At 35.6% G+C, this 21,220-nt stretch overlaps 1 long non-coding RNA gene across 1 annotated transcript in view; it reads right to left on the bottom strand.

The window, feature by feature from the left end:
* Positions 1 to 21,220, bottom strand: part of LOC130708446 (uncharacterized) — a 1,343,207-nt gene that overhangs the window by 164,368 nt on the left and 1,157,619 nt on the right. The window lies entirely within an intron of this gene.

Below are 21,220 nucleotides of genomic sequence, written 5' to 3'. Positions count from 1 at the left end.
GAAAACCTTCTAAATAAATGGCACTGATCTATCTATTCTTGAGTCATTGAGAGTAGGTCACCTGTGGACAGCAAATGATTTTTATTTCCTAGAGGTATAGTTTACTGAAGAGAAAGCAAAAGCAAGAGAAAGCTTGATTTATAATACCATGTGAAATTACTGGAATTCAGCATTTAAGAATTTATGCTGGACACAGTAAGAGAAAACACTAACTCCTGGACTGAAACAAATAGCCTGGTTCTGTTTTAATCAGACAGAAATATTGTAAAATGAGCCATGAACAGAACAATGAAAAAAAATTCTATGAAATAGAGATATTTCATCCATGATCATACCAGCTACATTTCTTATTCAGTAATGATTTAAAAAATTAAAATACACAACTTAAAATAATGAATTATTAAGGATATGGAAATATTTCTTCTAAGTGAGTAAAAATAGATTACAAAAAGGACAAATAAAATAAGGTCTTTGTTTTTGGTAAATATACATATAATAAAAATGTATAGCACTAAATACATAAAAGACAAAACAAAGGCCAACAGATCTTTGAATAGAGTGATATTTATTTATTTATTTATTTATTTATTTATTTACTTTGTGTATTTCTCAAATTCATCTCTTGACTGTGTGTTACTAATGATGCGAAAAATTTCTGATACTTTTAAAATAAAGGTTAGATCCAGAATTTGTTCAAAAGTTTATTTAATAACATGTCATAATAATTCTTTCCCAATCTCCCTAGAAATACGATAAGTAAACTATCCCTCACAAAATTTTACCAAATAAAATAAAGCTCAGAATAGCATAATACAGTCAACAATAAATTTTAAGAAAATATATTTTTGAAAAAATAAAAGCCTTTATGCAACAGAAAATGATTATTTGGCTTATAAATGAATGGAAAAATTGATGTAACCAACATTACTGTGATATTCTGCTTTTTTATGTTTTTTTATACAAAATTGTTTCTTCTGATAAAATGTTTTTGAAAGTTTCTACAAGTGAAAACTAGAAAGAGTTTGCATAATTGTAGTGGGGGAAAAGTTAACTAGAAGGAAAACAACTTCAAGCACAGGCAAAAAAAAAAAAGAAATCCTTTCAAGGACACTATATTTTAATATCTTTCAGTAAAGGAAAAAGATAGAAAGATGTTTTGAAAAATGTGAAAGATTGCTAAAGGTCAAGAGAGGAAAATAGTCATGTTTAACTTCATAGACATTTTAGCTTAAAATTTTATCCTCTCTAGTTCAATAAACTCTCAATTATAAATAAGTTACCTATGAAATAACAACTTTAGAAAATTTTGATAGCACTTTAAGAAAATTTTCTATGTTGTATTACCTGGTACAGGTTCTGTATCATTAAATGAAAGTCTAACATTTAATATTTTTGAATGAGTACCTGTCACTGAAACTTTTGGCATTAGGAGGACATAGTAGATAGAGAGAAGTTGAATCCCTGGACTTTCCTTGGTAAACAGATGGGAGCTGTTCCTACCAAAATGTCCAGAGAAGAGTTCAGATGAAAGAATAACTCCAATTTCTCAGGTGCAGAGAGGATATCATGGGTTCATATATCACAAGCTAACGCTAATTTACAAAGCAATCTGAAAAACATCAAATTGCAGTAATAAGAAAAGGTGACATTTGTACGATTTCACAGTCCTGTTATGCATTCTGTTCCTGAAGTAGGAGAGGAAGATATTCTGTCTCTCTAAGCTCTGTCTTAAGAGAGAACTACTAGCTTGACTGAATGCCCAACAGGCCATATGGGAAACAACTGGGTGGTCATTCATGTTGACCTACGGAGAGCTCAGCCTTGCATGATTATACCACTGTGCACTTATTAGTGATCTTCATTTAGGACTTGAAACCTATTCAGTATAGATCCTGTTTCATTTGTGCATTTTATTTGCAAAACGTTTTGCCAGTTTTGACTTTAATATTTCAAAAACTGATGAAGGTCCATGCAGCGAAAAGTCAGATCTGCATTTATATCCTACCTTTCCCATTTGCTGACTGTGTGACAATCATAAATTTGCTTAATATTATGGAGTCTTAGCATACTCAGTTTTACTGTGGAAGATAGGGCTTCAAATTCCTGGGATTTTATGAAGCTTAAATACCCTAATGTGTGAAATGTACTAGCACAAATCTGGCACACACAGAAAAGTCACAGAAGATAATAAACATTAGTCCTTTTATTCCTTGTTGACCATCCTTTCATCTACTATAACTCTCTAAAGGATGGAGCATTTCCCTGTTGGACTGAGCCACTCACTGTAGCAGAGATTCTTACAGTGAGAGTTAAGAACTCATGTTCCTGATGAGGAATATGAGTCTTAGAGGGAGAGTAGCTGGACAAATAAAAATGGTACTTTGAAAAATGCTCCAAAGATTATTCTTACATGTCTCACTTGGGGTGGGGTACTAAAAATCATATTAGTGGACTAGCTTAAGTGCAAGGAAATAACATCATATTTATAAATTAAGTATAATTAATGTCAGCTAGAAAAAAAAAGTTCATATGTTTAGAGTATTAGAAACAGTACCCCAATGGATTTATCAGTACGTGGAATTGCTTGGCTAAAGAGTAATGCACACTATTCATTAGGATAAACCTTTTAAGAGTGCCCATCATCACCATCACCACCACCACCAAAAGGAACACCAGTTTACAGCCCCTTCCACATAACGTGAAGACTTTTTTTCTTCTACATCTTTGCCAACACTCAATGTTATCTGTCTTTAATTGCCACCACCCGCTCTCTCTCAATCTGACCCCTTATGTCCCTTGGCCATCAACTTCTGTTTCTGGTATTGACAGTCCCTAGAAAGCCTGTATAGTACAATGGTTAAAAATCTGGTCTCAGGACCTAGACTGCCTCAGTTCAAATCCCTGCATTACCACTTACTTAAGTATGATATCTTGAACAAGCTGCTTAAATTCCTGGTGCTTCAAAATCCTGCTAAGGTTGGTATGACAGTTACTTTATTTTAAATGAGTTTATATAATTTATATGCATAGAAGAGTGTCTAAAAATAATTACAGAAATGCTTATTAGTAGTATTTATATTGGTTTCCTATTTCTGCTATAACGGATTACCACACAATTAGTGGCTTAAAACAACAGAAATGTATTGTTACAGTTCTGGAGGCCGGAAGAATGAAATGAGTCCATGAGGGGTACATCAAGGTGTCAGCAGGGGTAGTTCCTTCCTGAGACTCCAGGAGAGAATTTGTTCTTTGCCTCTTCCAACCTCGGGTGACTGCCAGCATTCCTTGGTTTATGGCCGTAGCAGTCTAATCTCTGCTTCTGTTCCTCATTGCCTTCTCTTCTGTAATCAAACTTCTCTCTGCCTGACTCTTATGAGGACTCCTGTGATTACACGTACAGCCCACTAGAATAATGAGGAAAATCTCTCCATCTCAAGATCTTTAACTTTAATCACATCTGCTAAGACTCTTTGGCCATATAAGGTAACATTTACAGACTCCAGGGATTAAAACTTGGATAACTTTGGGAGTTTTATTTAGCTTAGCACACTACTTTTTAAAAAAGTTTATATGGGAATGCTTGCATACTTATCATCTATTTGTTGACTCTTTATATATTTTGGACACAATATTTTATCAGTTAGACAGAATATAAATATTTTCTCCCAATTTGTCTTTTGCCTTTTAACTTTGCTCATGATAACTTTCATAATACAGAAATTTTAATGAGCATATCATTTATGACTTTTAACATTTCTGTCAGAAGGAAATAAAGAAAAATGCCACAACCATAACATAGAATGGTATGCAAACACTGAAAAAAGTAAGTGGATCTATATATTAAGCTAGAAAAATATCTCATAAATATTGCTCAGTGATGAAATACAGTCATAGATTTTATGGAAAGTATAATTCCACTTTACATATGAAAGCTTTTGAATGAGCACTCCAAACTTCTTAGTAACTGCTAAGGAGACAGGATTAGGAGGTAAGGTAAATAAATAATTACTTTTTAGTTACTGTTACTTCTGTTTAAATGGTTAAACAATAACTATAGTTATATTTCATTTATATAATCAAATCTGAAATGAGAATATTAAAGTCCAAAGAGAAGTACATTGAAATTGCTATAGAATTTCAGAGGAAGTGGATAATTACTTATGTCCAGGAGAACTGAAGGAGGCAATATTTGAGAAAGGAAAAACAGATTTGACCACAGAGCATAGATTAATAGTGTGCTTTAGAAGGTAATTTAATTTAATAGGAACAAAGCTGAGTGAGGGTGTGAAGGTTAATTTTATGTGTCAACCTGACTGGGCTAAAGGATAGCCCAGATAGCTAGTAAAACATTATTTCCGGGTGTGTCTGTGAGGGTGTTGCAGAAAGCACTTGAATTAGTAGACTGAGTAAAGATTTGCCCTCATCAATGTGGGAAGGCATCATCCAACTTGTTGAGGGCCTGAAAGAAACAAAAAGGTGGAGGAAGGGCAAATTTTCTGTCTTCTTTAGCTGGGATATCCATCTTCTGCCCTTGGACATGGCAGCTCCTGGGTCTTGGGCCCTCAGACTCTGAGATGTACACTAGCGGTCCCTCTGGTTCTCAGGCATTAGGATCAGAACTGAATTATACCATAGGCTTTCCTGGTTCTCTGGCTTGCAGATGGCAGACAGTGAGACTGCTAGGCTGGCATAACCACGTGAGCTAATTTCTATAATAAATCTCCACTATATATATATATATCTCCTATTGGTTCTTTTCTGTGGAGAATCATGCTGACTAATATGGAAGGTAATAAGGAGATTAGGTAAGTAAGAGGAAATAATGATAAAATGTTTCATTTGGATCAAATCTTAGAGGCTTTAATATAAGAGAAAGTTTAGATTTACTCCTCCCAGGTTAAGAACCTCAAAGCATAGTAACTAGTGGATAGTCACTGACCACTGAGAGTACAGTCAAATTTACCTAAGTTATTTTAAGGCAATAAGACAATCCATGCATAAAAAGCAAACAAACAAATAAGACACATGCAGGCGAGGGTACACCTGGGGTAATTTTCATCTTACATTGGGCATGGTCTTACATATCATCATTCTTCCAAGTCTCTTAAATGCTTTCAGTGCCTTAAAACCCACCATGAAAAAAAAATAATGTTATGGATATGCTGACTGGCTGTCAAAAAAAAAAAAAAAACAATGATAAAGGAGACATTAAAGAAAATTTAATCTGTCATGATAGAAAATATTTCTTAAATAAATTGATGTCATGAGCACAAGTATCATATACAGAGAGATATATATAGTCATGCTCTCAATTGCTAGAAATTTAAAAAGATAATAGCACAAGTTAAATACAGGCCTATGATCAAACTTAACCCTGTAGAGTGTGTGTGTGTGTGTGTGTGTGTGTGTGTGTGTGTGTGTGTGTTTGGCCAGTATCAGAAGTCCACTAAATCACACTCAAAAAAATTTTAAATGCCTGGTATACCAATGCTCATAGCAGCATGAGTCACAATAGTCAAAAGGTGGAAACAAACCAAATGTCCATTGATCAGTGAATAGATGTGGAATACTATTCAGTTTTAAAAATAAATAAAATTCTGATACTACAACATAGATGATCCTTCAAAACATTATGCAAAGTGGAATTAGCCAGACACTAAAGGACAAATATTCTATGATTCCACTTACTTGACATACCTAGAATAGTCAAATTCACAGAGGCAGAAAGAATATTAGTCAGGGTTGGGAGTAGGCAGTGATGAGTAGGGAGCTGTTACACATGCATGGAATTCAGTTTGCATGAAAAAGTTCTGGAGTTGCACAGTTATAATAACTGCACAACAATGTGAATGTACATAATGTCACTGTATTATACACTTAAAAATGGAGAAAACAGTAAATTGTATGTTATATATATTTTACCACAATGAAAACAAAATAAAATGTCTGTGAGGACTGACAGGAGCTTCTTCTTGTAAAGGAAGTGGTATAAAATCATTTTCATAATGTAATGCATGAGGAAGAAAAAATTATTCAAAAAAGATTTTATCATTATTAGATATTAACATTTTATTATACTGTGATTCCTCTTGATTGTAATTCATATTTCACTGTTGAAAAGCTTTAAATAATCTCTACTGAGCGCACATGCTTGGAAAAAAGTCTACGCTAAAAATTCTTTTTCTAACATAATTTATATGTATAAGACATGTAAGACTGTTTTCTTACCAGCAATCAGATGGCTAGATAACCACGGTTGCAGGAGAATTTGCTGAGGTTTGAGTTGCCTCAGTTTCACCCTGTTGTAAAATTTAACTTCAGGTAAAACAACTTAATCTGTGATTACTAAAAAGCAAACCTTCCTCCATTAATCAAATTATCTTTTAAATTACAATATGTATGCAATTATTCCATGAAATGTATTGACTTAAATAATGTTTAGGACTATGAATTAAATTTCACCTATGAGCCCAAATCCATTAACTCAGCTTAAAAGAAATTTGACAGTAGCTATTTAATTACTGATATCCTACTGAAATTGGCATTTAATAAAGAGAAACATTTTCTAAATACTAAAGAGCTTTAAGATATGAAATGAAATAGTCTATGTCTTGAAAATGAATCTAGTCTTAAAAGGAAGAAAAATTAATAGAGTCATGTTCAAAAGGCTTTAATAGGCCTGTAAGACTGAAATAGAACCCCTTGGGTCTCTCATTATGAAGTAACATTTAGCTCATAGACTTGGGGGTGAAAAAAGAAAGCCAGTCTCCAGTGAAAGATCACATTATACATAGAACACAATGTGCAGAATATACTTTCTTTAGTATTCAGTAATGATCTGAGCAATCTCATCTCAACAGATACTAAGAACATTTCAAAAAATGGGCAAGGAGACCAAATCTCAGGTCTACAAACTAGAAAGAACTCAATATAGCATTTTTTCCCCTAAAACTCAAGCTAAAGGAAGAGTTTGGCCAGTTGAGGCTGTGCTATGTCAACATGGCTCTTTAATTCCGAAAGGAGATAGAACATATAGAAATCTGATCCAATTATACATTTTTACTGAGTAATCATACACACATAAGATACACTTCTATGTGCACATATATATGAACTCTGTCTTTGTGCATTCATTATAGATGGTGGAAGTGCTATATGAGTAATAAAATAGCAATTCTCCATGAAAGAAAAATACTCATCTTGTTAATTTTTCCTGGTATCAAAAATGCCACAGTTGTTTTCCTGTAATTCTCAACAAATTATTTTCATCAAGCAAGAACCATATATTAACATGTATATATTTGTCAGCTAGTGAAGATCAGAGAAAAATAATAATAATAATGTAAGCTAAATTATTGAGTACTTATTATGTGCTAAATACCTTTCATATATCATCTTGTTTCAAAATACAACTCCATAAGTATGGCACTATTATTGACCCTATTACATTAATAGGGAAAGAGAAGTTCAGAGATACTACAATGTCTGCTTATGGTCACAAGGCCAGAAGAGTCAGGATTCAAATTCCAGCTTTCTGTGACTCCAGAGCCTTTGGAATCAATCAGTATGCAAAATGTCTTCAGATACTGCCTTACCACTGATCAACAGTGATTGAGTTAAAGGAACAAATATCAGGGGCGGATGAAGCAGAGAGATGAGGAAGGGAGCAAACTAACTACAAGTGACAGAAGTGGTTATGGATGAGAGACAGTGGGATAGTGCCTATTGAAAAAAATTTTTTAAATAATATTTTAACTTTCATGAACAGTGCACCTCCTTCGTATGAAATAGAAATGTGCTCAGAAGTCATCATGCACAGTACCCCTTCTGATAGTCAAGTATATTCTTAAATTTCCCTGCCACATCATCACCAGAACGTTTTTGTATTTCCATAGTCTGAGAATTGCATTTCAGATCAAAATAACTTTTTTTGCAATGATAATATGTTTCTTTTGTGGTTTGGCATGATTCAGATTCTTGTGCTATTCTGTAACTTTCATACATTTCTGGCATGATTCCCCAACTAGATTATATACTCTCTGAAGACAAAGCAAATGCCTTAATTTTCTTTATACAGTTGACCCTTGAACAACATGGGTTTGAACTGCATGGGTCCACTTACCCTTGGATTTTTTCAGTAATAAATATCACAGTACCACATGATCTGCAGTTGATTGAATCTGTGGATCCAGTACCACAGATTTGGAGGAACTGCATATATGGAGGGCAGACTATAAATTATACTCAACTGTGCAGAGGGTGAGCACTCCTAACGCCCCCGCATTAAGCAAGGGTTGACTGTATTTCGCAATGAACCAAATGCTTTACATACATTTAGTAACTGATAAATATTTGAGATTCTGATTACAAAATAATTAAACAGATGGAAAAAAGTTACAAGAGCCTAAAGATTCTTCTCAAACCGAGGGTGTACACTGAAGATACAAGTTCACCATTTTATATTCTCAAAAGAACTTGGATGAAATGATTTAAAAAATACTAACACAACTAAGCAAATTTAGGATAAGAAGATGAGAGAACTTAAATAACTTGCTCGTAAACATCCTGAGTATTTGAAGGAGGCATTGCCATGCTTGAGAGTTTCTTAATGCCTTAAGTAATACATTGTTAAAGTCAAATGACTTGGCCAAGGAGAAATTGCAAATTCAGATATTAACACATTTTATGCTTACTTTTATTTCTATGAAGGAGTTATACGCTTTTAGGAGGGACCTTAATGTATTTCTAAGGATAGACTAAGTTATGCTACAGTAACAATCAGGTCCAAATCTCAAACATTTATTTCTTCCTTGTGCTTACAATTTCAGAGTCAAAGGCGTTCAGCTCACCATGGCCACTCAAGAACCAAGAATGATAAAGCTTAGTTGCTGTCAATGACCTGACAATCATGTTCCAAAGAGAAGAAAGCACACTGTGGGGTCCAGCAACAACAATTAAATATTTGTCCCCCAGGTGATATTTCACTCTATTCACAGTATATTGGCTAGAACTAATATCAAGGCCCCATTCACTCACAGAAAGTTAAATAAATATAAACCTACATACTGGATATATTTGGCAAACAACCACATTGTAGTCAGAGCACATTGAATTCAAAGTATGAGGCATTTTACCAACTTTTTATATACATTATTTTGATCATAGACATATAATATACATTTTGCAGATAAAGAATATACATCTCAGTAGTTTACTTGTCCCAGGTCACTTATCTAGTTGGCATAGAAGATAATAAGTAAACCTAGATTTATCAGGATTTTCAACTTCCCATGCTGCATATTATAAGAATCTGTGTCCCGTTTACCTTGGGTATGAAAAGATGATATTTGAACAAAAGACTAGGAATTTCTCTGGGTCAAACGGCTCCAACCAAAGAGCTTATTCAATGTAGAAACATCATCTGTGTATGACTCTGACACTGATCACCTAGTATGTTGAAGCTAGTCTTTGAGTTCTTGCAATAAGAATCTAGCACATTTCCATTTAACTTATAAAATATGTTCCTTCCAGGGTTTTGGCACTTGTAACAACTTTTCTAATTAAACTAACTCCTAGAAAATAAATAAACAGTTTTCTTGACATTTTAAAATTGATTGTTTTTTCACCCTGGTTGTTACTATTTCGTGGAACTTTTAGGTATCTGTTGTTTGCCAATACTATACAATAAAATGAACTCCTTGATCACTAAGTACTACTATTGGGACTTTCCAATATGATGCATTTTCTCATCACTAATTGGTTCATGCTTCACTATTGTTTTCCAGATTCTCAGTGGTGTCTCTGTTTGATGAGTGTTGAAAAAAAATTTCCACATTGGATGTGACATTAAAAAATAAAGTTCCTCTGAAAGAACTGTGCATCCTGAAACTCTCAAATAGTTTAAAAAGCTGCTCACAGTAACCCTCACAATTTACTGAACATGTATGCATGTTCAATATATCACTTTTTCTAAACAAAGTATTTCGAAGTTTGAAGTATTTACATTTTTTTTCTCTAAGGTGCTATCTGAGTGATAGGAATTTTATTTCCTGACTCAAGCTATTTCATAGGTTGAACAAATGCATATCTTCTAACACAATGCCATAATGTAGACATGCTATCGACATAAAAAAGAATAATGAATCAACATGTTCTGTCTTCATCTAACAAGCATCCCCATGTCTGAAAGCCTTTAAAATTGTTTGGTGTTTTCACCCATTTTCATTTGGACTCACAAGCACTGTGGAGACAGCCAGAGTCTTCAGTCAAACATTTTTTCTCCACAATTTTCCCCCCAATGATAGTTTTTTTTCCTCCTTTTGATAAAACAGCCTTCAGACATAGGTCTACAGAGTAAGGTAAATGAGAGGAAAGTGAAGTTCTAGACAATCTTATACAAGTAGCTCAAAATGTTTACAGATTCTGCCTTTGCTCTAAGCGTAACCTAGGTCAGTAATCACAGTAAACCAATCCTTTCATATATATTTTCAAGAAAGCAGTGAAATAAGATTACTGGTTCTTTCAGTGAGCACATATTTCACCCCAGAGGGCTTCAAGCTACCCGGTAGCATGACTCTGTGTGTGTGTGTGTGCATGTGTGTGTGTGCACGCGCACACTCAGACTTCACAAAACTTAGTGAAGGTGAATATAGGCAAGGAGAATGATTATTCCCAGTATGCTGGGTGAGGGAACAGTCAATAAACCAGGCACCTTCCTATGCATATTCTTTACATTAACCCATTTAATCTACACAAATTTGACGTGAATGCCACTTTTGATTTGCATTTTTCATTTAAAGACACAACCTTCTAATTAAAGTGAATAGTCCAGATACACAGAAAGCAAATGGCAGAGGGGCAATCTGAACCTATAATTTCAATCATATGTTCTTTTAAAATATGCTGTCTCATAAAACAATTATGACCACCCACTGGGGCCTCATTTGCATATATATCCTTTTGCTTCTGGGACAACTGTCTTAAGAAATTTCAGAAGCCCAATGTGGCCTTCTTTGCCTATGAAAAATACTTATCTCAGGTAAAATTTTAGACTGAAATTTAGCTGAAAAAAATTGGAAAGTACTTGTCTATCTTGATCCTTGGTGGAAGTGACTTACATGAGCCCAAGTTTGTAGGTGTAAAACAAAGATAACTTCCACTGTACATTTGCAATGCCAATTACCTTGTATGTTTCCCTGATCCTAAGTGACCACTATGAAGTTTGTGAACCTCTGGCAGGCACATAGAGGCTCAGGCACCACACAAATTATCACCTCGGGTTACCAAACTCCTAGTCTGCCTCACAGTGAAACAAAGAGGTATAGCACTTAGCCAGGGTCTCCAAATCTCCCTGGCAGATCTAGTGATACATTTTAGTAGAGAAGATCCCAGCAAATAAAACTGACAGATGACTGAGGGTGTGTGGGGGGAAAATGAATGGTGGTTTCAACAGCCTTACTGGGGGCCTCACAGAGGTGGTGAGATTCTTGGAGGTGATTCAATAATTTGAGAAAGTAGTCAACCAATATGAAGACTAACAAACATTTTATAGCAGTGGACATAACAAGAATCTGGGGAGGAATAGAAGAAAGAATAGCAGTAAAATGTATTTTAAATAGCAAAATATTAAGGAAAAATGAAAACCTTTTCTCAAATGATACAATTAAAAAATTTGTATGTAAAAAAATACACAAATATTGTGATTAACGTTTCTGTGTTCATTTCTTAATTAGGCGCTCTGAATTAAAGAAAAAATAATGAAGGCGAGAAGTAGGTTATAGGCCTGAGGCTTCATGAACAGTTGGCTATATTCTTCAGAATATTATGAAATATAAGGGAACTGAGTGGCTGTCTCAGGCTCCTGAACCCCAGTACAGAAAAGATTTCCTTCTTCTAAACGGAGAAAAGAAAAAAAAAAAACTCTTCATGTGAAATCTACAGGCTGGGCCTTCCAAGAATTTGTGTCTCAATAGAGCTAAAACTGGGAAATAGCAGAAGACATTCTGGCTATGTGCTTATTCAATGCCAGGAGGTGCTAAGGACTTTGGATATGAGTCTAGGTGCTGAGGATGATTGGGAATTTGATTTTTCCCTTTGTACGAGCCAGCATGGCCAAAGAAGAGGCTTACATTTGAATGAATTTCGTGGAACAGTAAATGGAACACAATATTTCAGCTAATGCTTTCAGTATGTGTTTATATGAAATCTAGTAAAGACCTAGAGCAATAAAGTTAATGCTTTAGCCTTTCTAGCAAAGATTAATTCTTTTAATAATTCAAGTAGGTTTGGGCTTCCCTGGTGGCGCAGTGGTTGAGAATCTGCCTGCTAATGCAGGGGACACGGGTTCGAGCCCTGGTCTGGGAAGATCCCACATGCCACGGAGCAGCTGGGCCCGTGAGCCACAATTGCTGAGCCTGCGCGTCTGGAGCCTGTGCCCCGCGACGGGAGGGGCCGCGATAGAGAAAGGCCCGCGCACCGCGATGAAGAGCGGTCCCCGCACCGCGATGAAGAGTGGCCCCCGCTTGCCGCAACTGGAGAAAGCCCTCGCACGAACCGAAGACCCAACACAGCCAAAAATAAATAAATAAAATCAAGTAAAAAAAAAAACTTAAAAAAAAAAAAAAAAAAAAAAAATAATTCAAGTAGGTTTATCAGATTTGTTGAGGGAATTTCTACTAAGCAAGTGGAAGAACAGTTCAGGCCTAGTGTGTCTCATTTTGGTGAGCATGTATTATTCCCCCCCACCCTGGATTTTAATTTAGTGATTACTTTTGAAATTAAAATAAATTTAATGAGGATACTTAATCGTCCCTTTTTTTTTTTTTTTACCCCCAGGATAAAGACTTTTGGTAATATCACATATCTGCTTTACATAGGTGAACATAAAATTTGTTGTCCGTGCTAGACATTTTGGAGACACTTTCAAAAGTGAAAGTACATGCAATTATTAATAATTATCTATCTATCTATCTATCTATATATATATGGTTACACTTGGAAAATAGACATGAACTGGGATGGTTCGAGCAAGCTAGTACATAAAGTTACCCTAGTTTTAAGCATCAATCCAATTAGATATTAAAGAAAGGTGACTGTAAATAATTCTGTGGCTTCACTGCAAAACTAGCTTTCAATCACAGGCTTGTTCTCATTTACAGGTTTATGAAGAAACATGATTCAACAAATGCATTTTAACATGAAAGGCTTAAATATGCCAGGCTAAAACTGTCATAAGAGAAAAGATAAAATGAAAATTTTTATCCCTGTAATTATAGGTATTAATCCAGGAAAGTGTGTAGCATGTGTATATTAATGCATTTGTCAATTTCTCCAAGATAGTTTCTGAGACATTAGAAAGAATCAATTAAAAACAGGCTTTCTTAGACAAAGAGTATAAAGGGATGTGATAATATTGCTACTCTTGGTGGGAAAAAAAATATTTGAAAGTGGGAAACTTAATCCGGATCATTAGGGAGAGTTAGTATTGAACAATCAATTGCAATGTGAAAATACTGTTATGTGAAGCTATAGAATTCTCTGTGACTTTAGTCAAGTTACTTAAACTCTCAGTACCTCAGCTTTCTCATCTGTGAAATGGATATAATAATAGTATTTCCATTGTAAGGTTGTTGTGAAGATTAAACTTATACGTATAACATGTAAAATAGGGATGATACATAGTACGCAGTATAACGTCTAGCTATTGATTTTATTGTGCTCCCTAAAATAATAAAACTTTCATCATATTTTGTAATCATTTATCATGACTTGCAATAACTTTCTGTTCCACCTTCTTTTGTTTGTTTCCTGTAACATGACATAGCAACCATTGACAAACGCATGTCTTTATGTGTATTACTGCTGTAAAGAAAATCATTTTGTGTTGTGCCTCGCATGCATTCATTCTGAAAACAGCTAAGCAGGGAACCCTCGCGTAAGAAAACTATGCAACGATTAGTTTGTGCAACAATTAGTTACTGAGCATTTACTCTGTACCAGGGTTAGGGTATACAACAGGGAACATTCCATTCAAAGCCACTGTCTTATACTTTCTATAGATTGTAGTAGGAAAAGTTAGACAAATAAACACCTTTATAATAGATGTGGTGGGTAGGTGCTCTGGAAGCAAAAGAAAATAGATTAAGTGGGATAAGAAGAGGCAGAGGTGAGGGAAAAGAGCATTGTGATAAGGTGACATTCGAGTAGCGACTTAACGGTCACAAGGGGAAACCACCTGCTGTACATTGGGAAAGCATTCCAAGAAGGGAAACAAGTGCATAGGACCTCAGCCCTGAGGTTGCTTACCAGATTCCAGGAAGAGCAGGGAAGCGGGATTAGCTTGAACAAGTAACAAAGGGGGGGGCAGAGACAGAAGACCAGGTCTGAGAGGAGACCAGATCATGAGTAACTCTTAAGGCCCTTGTAAGGACTTTAGCTTTCAACCTAAGTAAGATTAAGGAGAAGTTGGAGGGTTTTGAGCAAAGACCATGTGAAATTGTAATACAGCATGTTTAGATTTTTGCTTTTAATACGGTGATCAAGAGACACAGGGAAACAAATTCCTGAGCTCCCTGAAACACTGGCCTGCCACCAGTCAATGGGAGATTCTGTCCTCCAGTTCTCCAGGTTCTCTACTGTCCTAGAGTCTTTAGAGGAGAGATGAAAGAGAAGTAAGAAAGTGGGAGAAAAGAAAAGAAGAAAGAGAGAAGAGAAAGAAGAGATAATTCCTGTGCAAGTAGGGCTCATTGCAACTTCTCAGACAGTCACGACTGCCTTAAAGGAGCAACTGAAGCAGAGTTCGTGCTGCTTCTAAGGAGGACAGCAGCCACACTCTTAGCGGGTTCTGAATTTCCTAGCTTTGCCATGTAGTTGCTTTGTGACCCTGAGAGAGTCAAGTGATTTACGTCTCAGTCTCCTCATCCTTACAATACGCTAAATCTGCCTCACAGGCTGGCTGTGAAAGGTAAGTGCCTGACATATAATATGAGGATATCAGTGTGTGTTGCTACTGTTTCTGATAACAAAATGAGATTTGTGATAAGATAGTATGGATTGCAAGATGGTGCTTAGCAAAATATCTTCATTATAAGATGTTCTTTACTGTAAAATGCACCATTAAGTTAAGGGCTACTGTAAGGCTAAATAAGAGACTACATTAAACGTTCTAATTGATTTTTAAATCTATCTAATTTTCAGAAATGTTAAAGTGTTATTGATACAAGGAGAAATATCACTTTAAAATGATAGTAATATGATTACTAAAAAGGAAGAAAAAATTTTAAAAAAAATTTAAAAAGCAGTATTTGGCTAATACGTAAAACATGAGATCCAATAGGTAAGACTATTTCTGCCATGAAACTACTTTAAATTAGAAACCACAAATTATGGATGCATGTGCCAAAATATGACTGCTTCAGCAAGTGGTGAATTTGCATATACAATGATTTTAATCAAAGGCACCTATTTGATTGCACAATTATCTGTTTTGCATACACAAAATTTGAATTCTGTACACGTGAATCCTCATTTGCACATGCACCCAATTATTTTGTTGGTGCAACTTAGAAATCCCTATTTAATATATTAGGGTGTTAGTTATCTTTCATTTATAGCAATATGGATTCAGTTTTTACTGACTAGTAAAACAGAACTCCTGGAAGAACATGGGAATGGATCCTACTTCTACTTATGACAGAGAGGGATGTTACTACACTTGCATTTTGTGCCAAGAAAAAGTAAAAAACATGTTTTCTCACACGTGCTTTTGCTTCTTTTTGCCTTCTTATTTAGAAGTTATTTCGAAATTTAAAGAAGACTTTAGTTCACAGGGAGAAGACTTGAGTGGTGATCATATTGAGTTCACTCAGTTTTCCACATTATTAGTCTCTAAGTGATGGGAGTAGCCTGTTGATCCAACTACTCTTAAGCATTAGAGAAATTTAGAGCTGGTAAAAAGAACCAAATTTATAGTCCTAAAGACAGATGCTCTCTATGGAGCTCCTAAACAACAACAACAAAACAGCTTGAAAGCAGTGAGGCAAAACACTCTATATTATTCTGGTCTTGCTGCACATTCAAGAATCTCCTTGGCCCTAAGTGAGGAAGGTGTGGTACAATAGGTTGGGAAAATTGATGACCACAGTAATAAGGTTCTAGATAAGCAGGATGTCTGTTTTCTAACTAATTCATCCTGACAGGCCCACTGGGACACAAGCCTGTTCAAAATCCAAAGTTATTCACAACCTCATGTTAAGAGGTTGCTCTGCATTATAGATGGGTCATTGGTAACAGCAGGTGTCTTTTGTCATCTGACTCTTTCAGACTCAGGTGTTTTCTGCACGTTTTGGGGATGACCCTTGAGTATTCAACTAAGATCCTATTTGGTAACCTAAGTAGACACAATATTATCGCTGTTCCTCCTATTGTTTACCCAAATGCAGATGTGTACTTGTGACAATGAGATTCTACATTAGGGCAGGAGTAGAAATCGAGTTTGTAAATATTCACAATTTTGCCAACTACGTCATGATCCTATTTGGTAATCAGACTTTCAAAAGCTCTGAATTCTCGAACTTTGAACCTTGCCATCCAGCTCAATATTGAGTGTTGTATAATAAATTTCCTCTTGAATAATTAAATTTACTCATTATTGTTGGAATCCCAGGTCAAGTCTACCCATGGTGACTCTTCAACAATACCATGTGGTCTGTTTTTTTCCAATGTTCACTTTCAATATCTCCAGGGAGGAAACACGCTATAGTAATTAAAAGCACAGTGGGTCTTGGAGTCAGCCATATCTGGTATGGGAGACTGAACCATGTCTCGAGGTATTTGTGCACTGGTTTTATTCCTTCCCACACTGACTTTGGGTTTGGACATTTGTTTTGACCAATGAGACTTTAGCAAGCATGCTGCAAAGTGAGGCACTTGCAGTGGGGCTTGTTCCTTGGAACACTCCTTGGAATTGAGCTGCATGCTATGTGAAAGTATAAGCTATGCTACTAGCGATGAAGGTCATGTGGATAGCCTCTGGAGGATGACTCGTCATGTAGAAAGAGGGGACACATGAAAAACTGAGACCTCCAGTTAAGTGCCTACGTGAATGTAGCCACATAAGTGACCCCAGCCAACTTCAGGCGGAGCAGAATAACTGCCCAGTAAACCTACAGAATCCTGAGGAATACACCAAATGGTTATTTTAAGCCACTGAGATTTAGGGTGGCTTGTTACACAGAAATAGATAATTGATATATCTTGGATCAAATTCAGGTTCCATTACTTGTTTAGCTATGCAACTTGGGCTAGTTGTTGACGCTTTCTAATCCTCACATTTTCCAGCTCTACATTATAACAATAATTACATGACCTCATAAGACTGTGAAATAGAAAAAATAAAGTTATAAAAATAAAGAATTTAGTGCAATGCCTTAGCCATTGTAAGCGCTTAATGAACAGTAATTTTTATGATCAATTTCATCACCTCAACCATCACCACCACTATGCCAATCATCACCACCAACACCGGATGCCAATACCAACACCGCTAACATTGCCACAAACACTTTCCTGCTATCTAATGCTTTCATGATGCTCTTTATGTCTACTGACATAATGAAATCAATCTTTCCCAACTAAGACATTTTTTAAGCCTCATATACAGGCAAAACTTCTTTCTTTATGGTCAGTGATGATGCAAAGCAATGAAAGTAACTCATTTAGATATCCCTTCACATTATTTCATTAGTTTACTAAAGAGATAAAGAGATTTAGCAAGATCACTCAGAAAGTAAATGAAATAGTCACATTTGAACCCATGTCTTCTTGCCATGAATACTGTCTTTTAAAGAATTCTGGCTATTCTAAAAACAAGAGCCTCCCATGAAAAAGGAATTTCCATAAAGACATACATTTTGTAGTGCTTACTGCTCTGTTCCTACCACCTCGTGCTTAGAATCTGCTCTAGAAACACTTGTTAAATACACTAATCAATTGACAGTTGATAAGTAGTTTAGCAGAGCATGGGTTCTGGAGCCAGAATATCTTACATCAGAAAATCCCAGTTCTACCATTTACCAGCTATGTGAAGTTGGGAAATTTAACATTTTTGTTCCCCACTTTCCTTAGATGTAAAGTGCATAACAATAGTACATATTATCTAAGATCTTTTAGGGCATATGAAACTCTCAGATCAGTACCTGACTAATAGTAAGCATCGTATAATACCTAGTATTGATCATCATTATTTTGTTGTTATGTTGAGCTCTACTGTTATGTGGAATAGTACATATAAAATATTAATTTAAAGAAGCGGAATATGTTTACGTATTGAAAGAAAGCCAGGAAAGAATGCAGTGTGTGGTCTAAAACAATGGCTTCCAAGCTCTGTTCTCAATTAGAACCATCGGATGATTAATAAAATTCCGATTCCTGCCCAATTCAATGTCTTCCTCAATTCTCTATATTTATAACAATTGTACCAAAGGATAATGGTTGCACAGTCAAGTTAGGAAAGCACTAAAATCAAATTAATTTTAATAGTGCAAGTTCAAGCACCCTATGATTTGATTAGGTAAGATATTTTGGAGTACAGGGATTTTTCCATTGCCCTTCAAATCCAATCCGGTGAGGAGTTGAATATTCTACCCAGGTTTCACACCACATGCCATTTGGATATCTCTTCTGTTCTTTCGCTTCTCCCTTCTCTCCCCTCATACTTAAAGAGAAGGTAACTACTCCTCAGTCAGTGATACTGACTCTCCTGAAATGTGAGGAAAAACGTACGGGGGTTGGTAGGCCCTTGCTACTCAAAGTGTGGTCCATGCAGCAGTAACATTGACAGTGTGTTAAAAATACAAATCTCAGGTCTTAATGTAGGGCATTGGTTCTCAACTCCTGTTCCCCATGGAATCACCAGGAAGCTGGACCATTAATCTTTGGATGCCAGGCTCCACCCAAGAAACTCTGCATTAATTGTTCTGAGGTGGGCCCAGGTGGTAACTATTTTTTCTCAAATCCTCGGGTGGTTCTGACATGTAGTTGGGGTGGAGACACACTCATTTCGAGGAAAGAGAGCAGAAAACTTCAGATTGATTTTAGAACTTCTCCTTCCATGGCCTTCTCCAGGCTCCTAGGAGAATCCAGGTTCCAGAACGTCCTTTAGATTTCCTTACACCACTGGACAAGGAATTCTTGGCTTATTATTCAGGGCTACTGACCCACCCTGCCTAGTCTGACTTCTATCCTGCCTTCTTGATAATCTCCATGGAATCTGAATAAGCCTAACTATTAGACTAGCTAACATTCATAATATCAACAGAACACTGTACTACATTTTCAATGCAAAAGTCAAGTACTTTCAAGCACAGCAATGCTGGTAATGTTTACTTATATTATGGTTAGGACTCCAACCCCCATGACCATTGTTGCTTTTTATAATTTTACTGTTGCAGGGTGATGATATTATGGCCTCTGAATGGACTGCAATGTTTTAAAAATGCATCTTGTTTTGTAAAATCTTATACCTCATGCACTTGAAAATTATTTAACTCAAACAAATTGACTTTCTTTAATCCTTCACAGTTTACCATGGATTAAACAGTTAATGAGAGGGAAGCTAGACTTTGGGGGCTAGCAAGATCCAGTTCTCTTTTTGTGTGGCTGAACTAAAACTGGCATTTTTCTCTAATCTTAAGATTGATCCTTACAAAGTGAAATAAGAGCACTAAAAATCAAATCCAAATCAAATGCTTGAAAAGTCACCTCTCAACTGAAATTCCTTGAATAGGGAGTAGAAGAAGAGAATTATTTATATAATATCTTGCTGTTTCTTGAACCAACAGCTTTAGCATTACTTGAGAACTTATAGAAATACATATTCTTGAGCTTTAGTGTAGTCCTACTGGATTAGAATCTACATTTTAACAAGATAGCCCAGGTGGTTCCTAGGCACATGGAAGTTTGAGAAACATTAGTATAGTATACATTGTACTCACAAATATTTTTTCCTCCAACATTTGTTCTTCTCTAAATCAAACCCCATACAGCATCCCATACATTTGCCCGTTCCTCTTTTTTATCCGAGCTCTTTATAAACTTTTCTTGCATCTCCAAATTTCTTGTTATTCCTCTCCCAATCACCTGCCTCTCTGGCCATGTCTCATTTTACCAAAAATCTACTCTATGGGCAGAAGCAGGATGATATACAAAGGCACACTTTCATTAATTTTTTTCTTCATTGCAGTTGAATAAGAGAAGAAATAGTGAAACTTTTTCTCTGTCTACTATAAACCAATAAACTCTCAAAGAAGTAAAATGGGTAATGTCCTGATGCAAAGTCTTCTCCTTCTAAGTCTGAAAATGCAGAGAGCCCATGAAAATACCAGTTTCCCAGTATTGTAAGAACATACAAATATGTTCAGTTTGTTCCTCCAAGATAGAGATAAAAGGGTACCAACTTCTTCAGAGATAAATTAGATTGATACAAACCACACCCACTCATCTTAGTTCTCAATGACCAATCATGATAATCCAAGGCAATTATGTAAGTTAAGATACAAATTCTTTTTCTACTTTCACTTCTTTTAAGAATAGTAGCAAAAAACAAAAATAATTATCTGTGCCAGTAAGTGTTGGGTGTTTCACTATCGATATAAACACTATAAAAAATTCCTTCTAAATACTTAAACAGTAACTAACAACAAGATACTATTTTTATAATTGATTGAGAGATTTTGATTGAGAGTGTGAATAAGTGAAGCATCTGTGAAAACAAACATCTCCATTGACATTAATGTGGTTGAAAACTAAATTCTTTGTTTTAATTGAAAAAAAAGAGAAGAAACAAAACATCTTTAGAAATCTAATGTATTGCCAGAGAAAACCTCTTTCAAATTTCCTTTCTTGAGGGCACACCATTGCAGCCTGTATTTTATTAACATTATTATTTTTCACAACATTTAGTACCATGTTTCATTCTCCCACATGTAATATTACCCAATAGAAATCCCCAAAAGGAGCCACAGTACATTCATAACAAAGACAACTGTCTTTCAACTCTGCTTTCCAATATGATTTAATCAGGTATGAAACCGGAAAAATGAGAATCAGCCCGTCCATCATGGCCATGATCATTAGTACCTCCATGAAATGAGGGGAGAAAAGAGAAACATCTGCTTCTTCTTACCAAACTTCCCGATAAGTTAAAACTACTCAAAAATTATTT

Source organism: Balaenoptera acutorostrata, chromosome 6 (assembly GCF_949987535.1).
Source record: "Balaenoptera acutorostrata chromosome 6, mBalAcu1.1, whole genome shotgun sequence".
Lineage (NCBI taxonomy): Eukaryota > Metazoa > Chordata > Mammalia > Artiodactyla > Balaenopteridae > Balaenoptera > Balaenoptera acutorostrata.
This window is presented reverse-complemented; position numbering and strand designations above follow the sequence as displayed.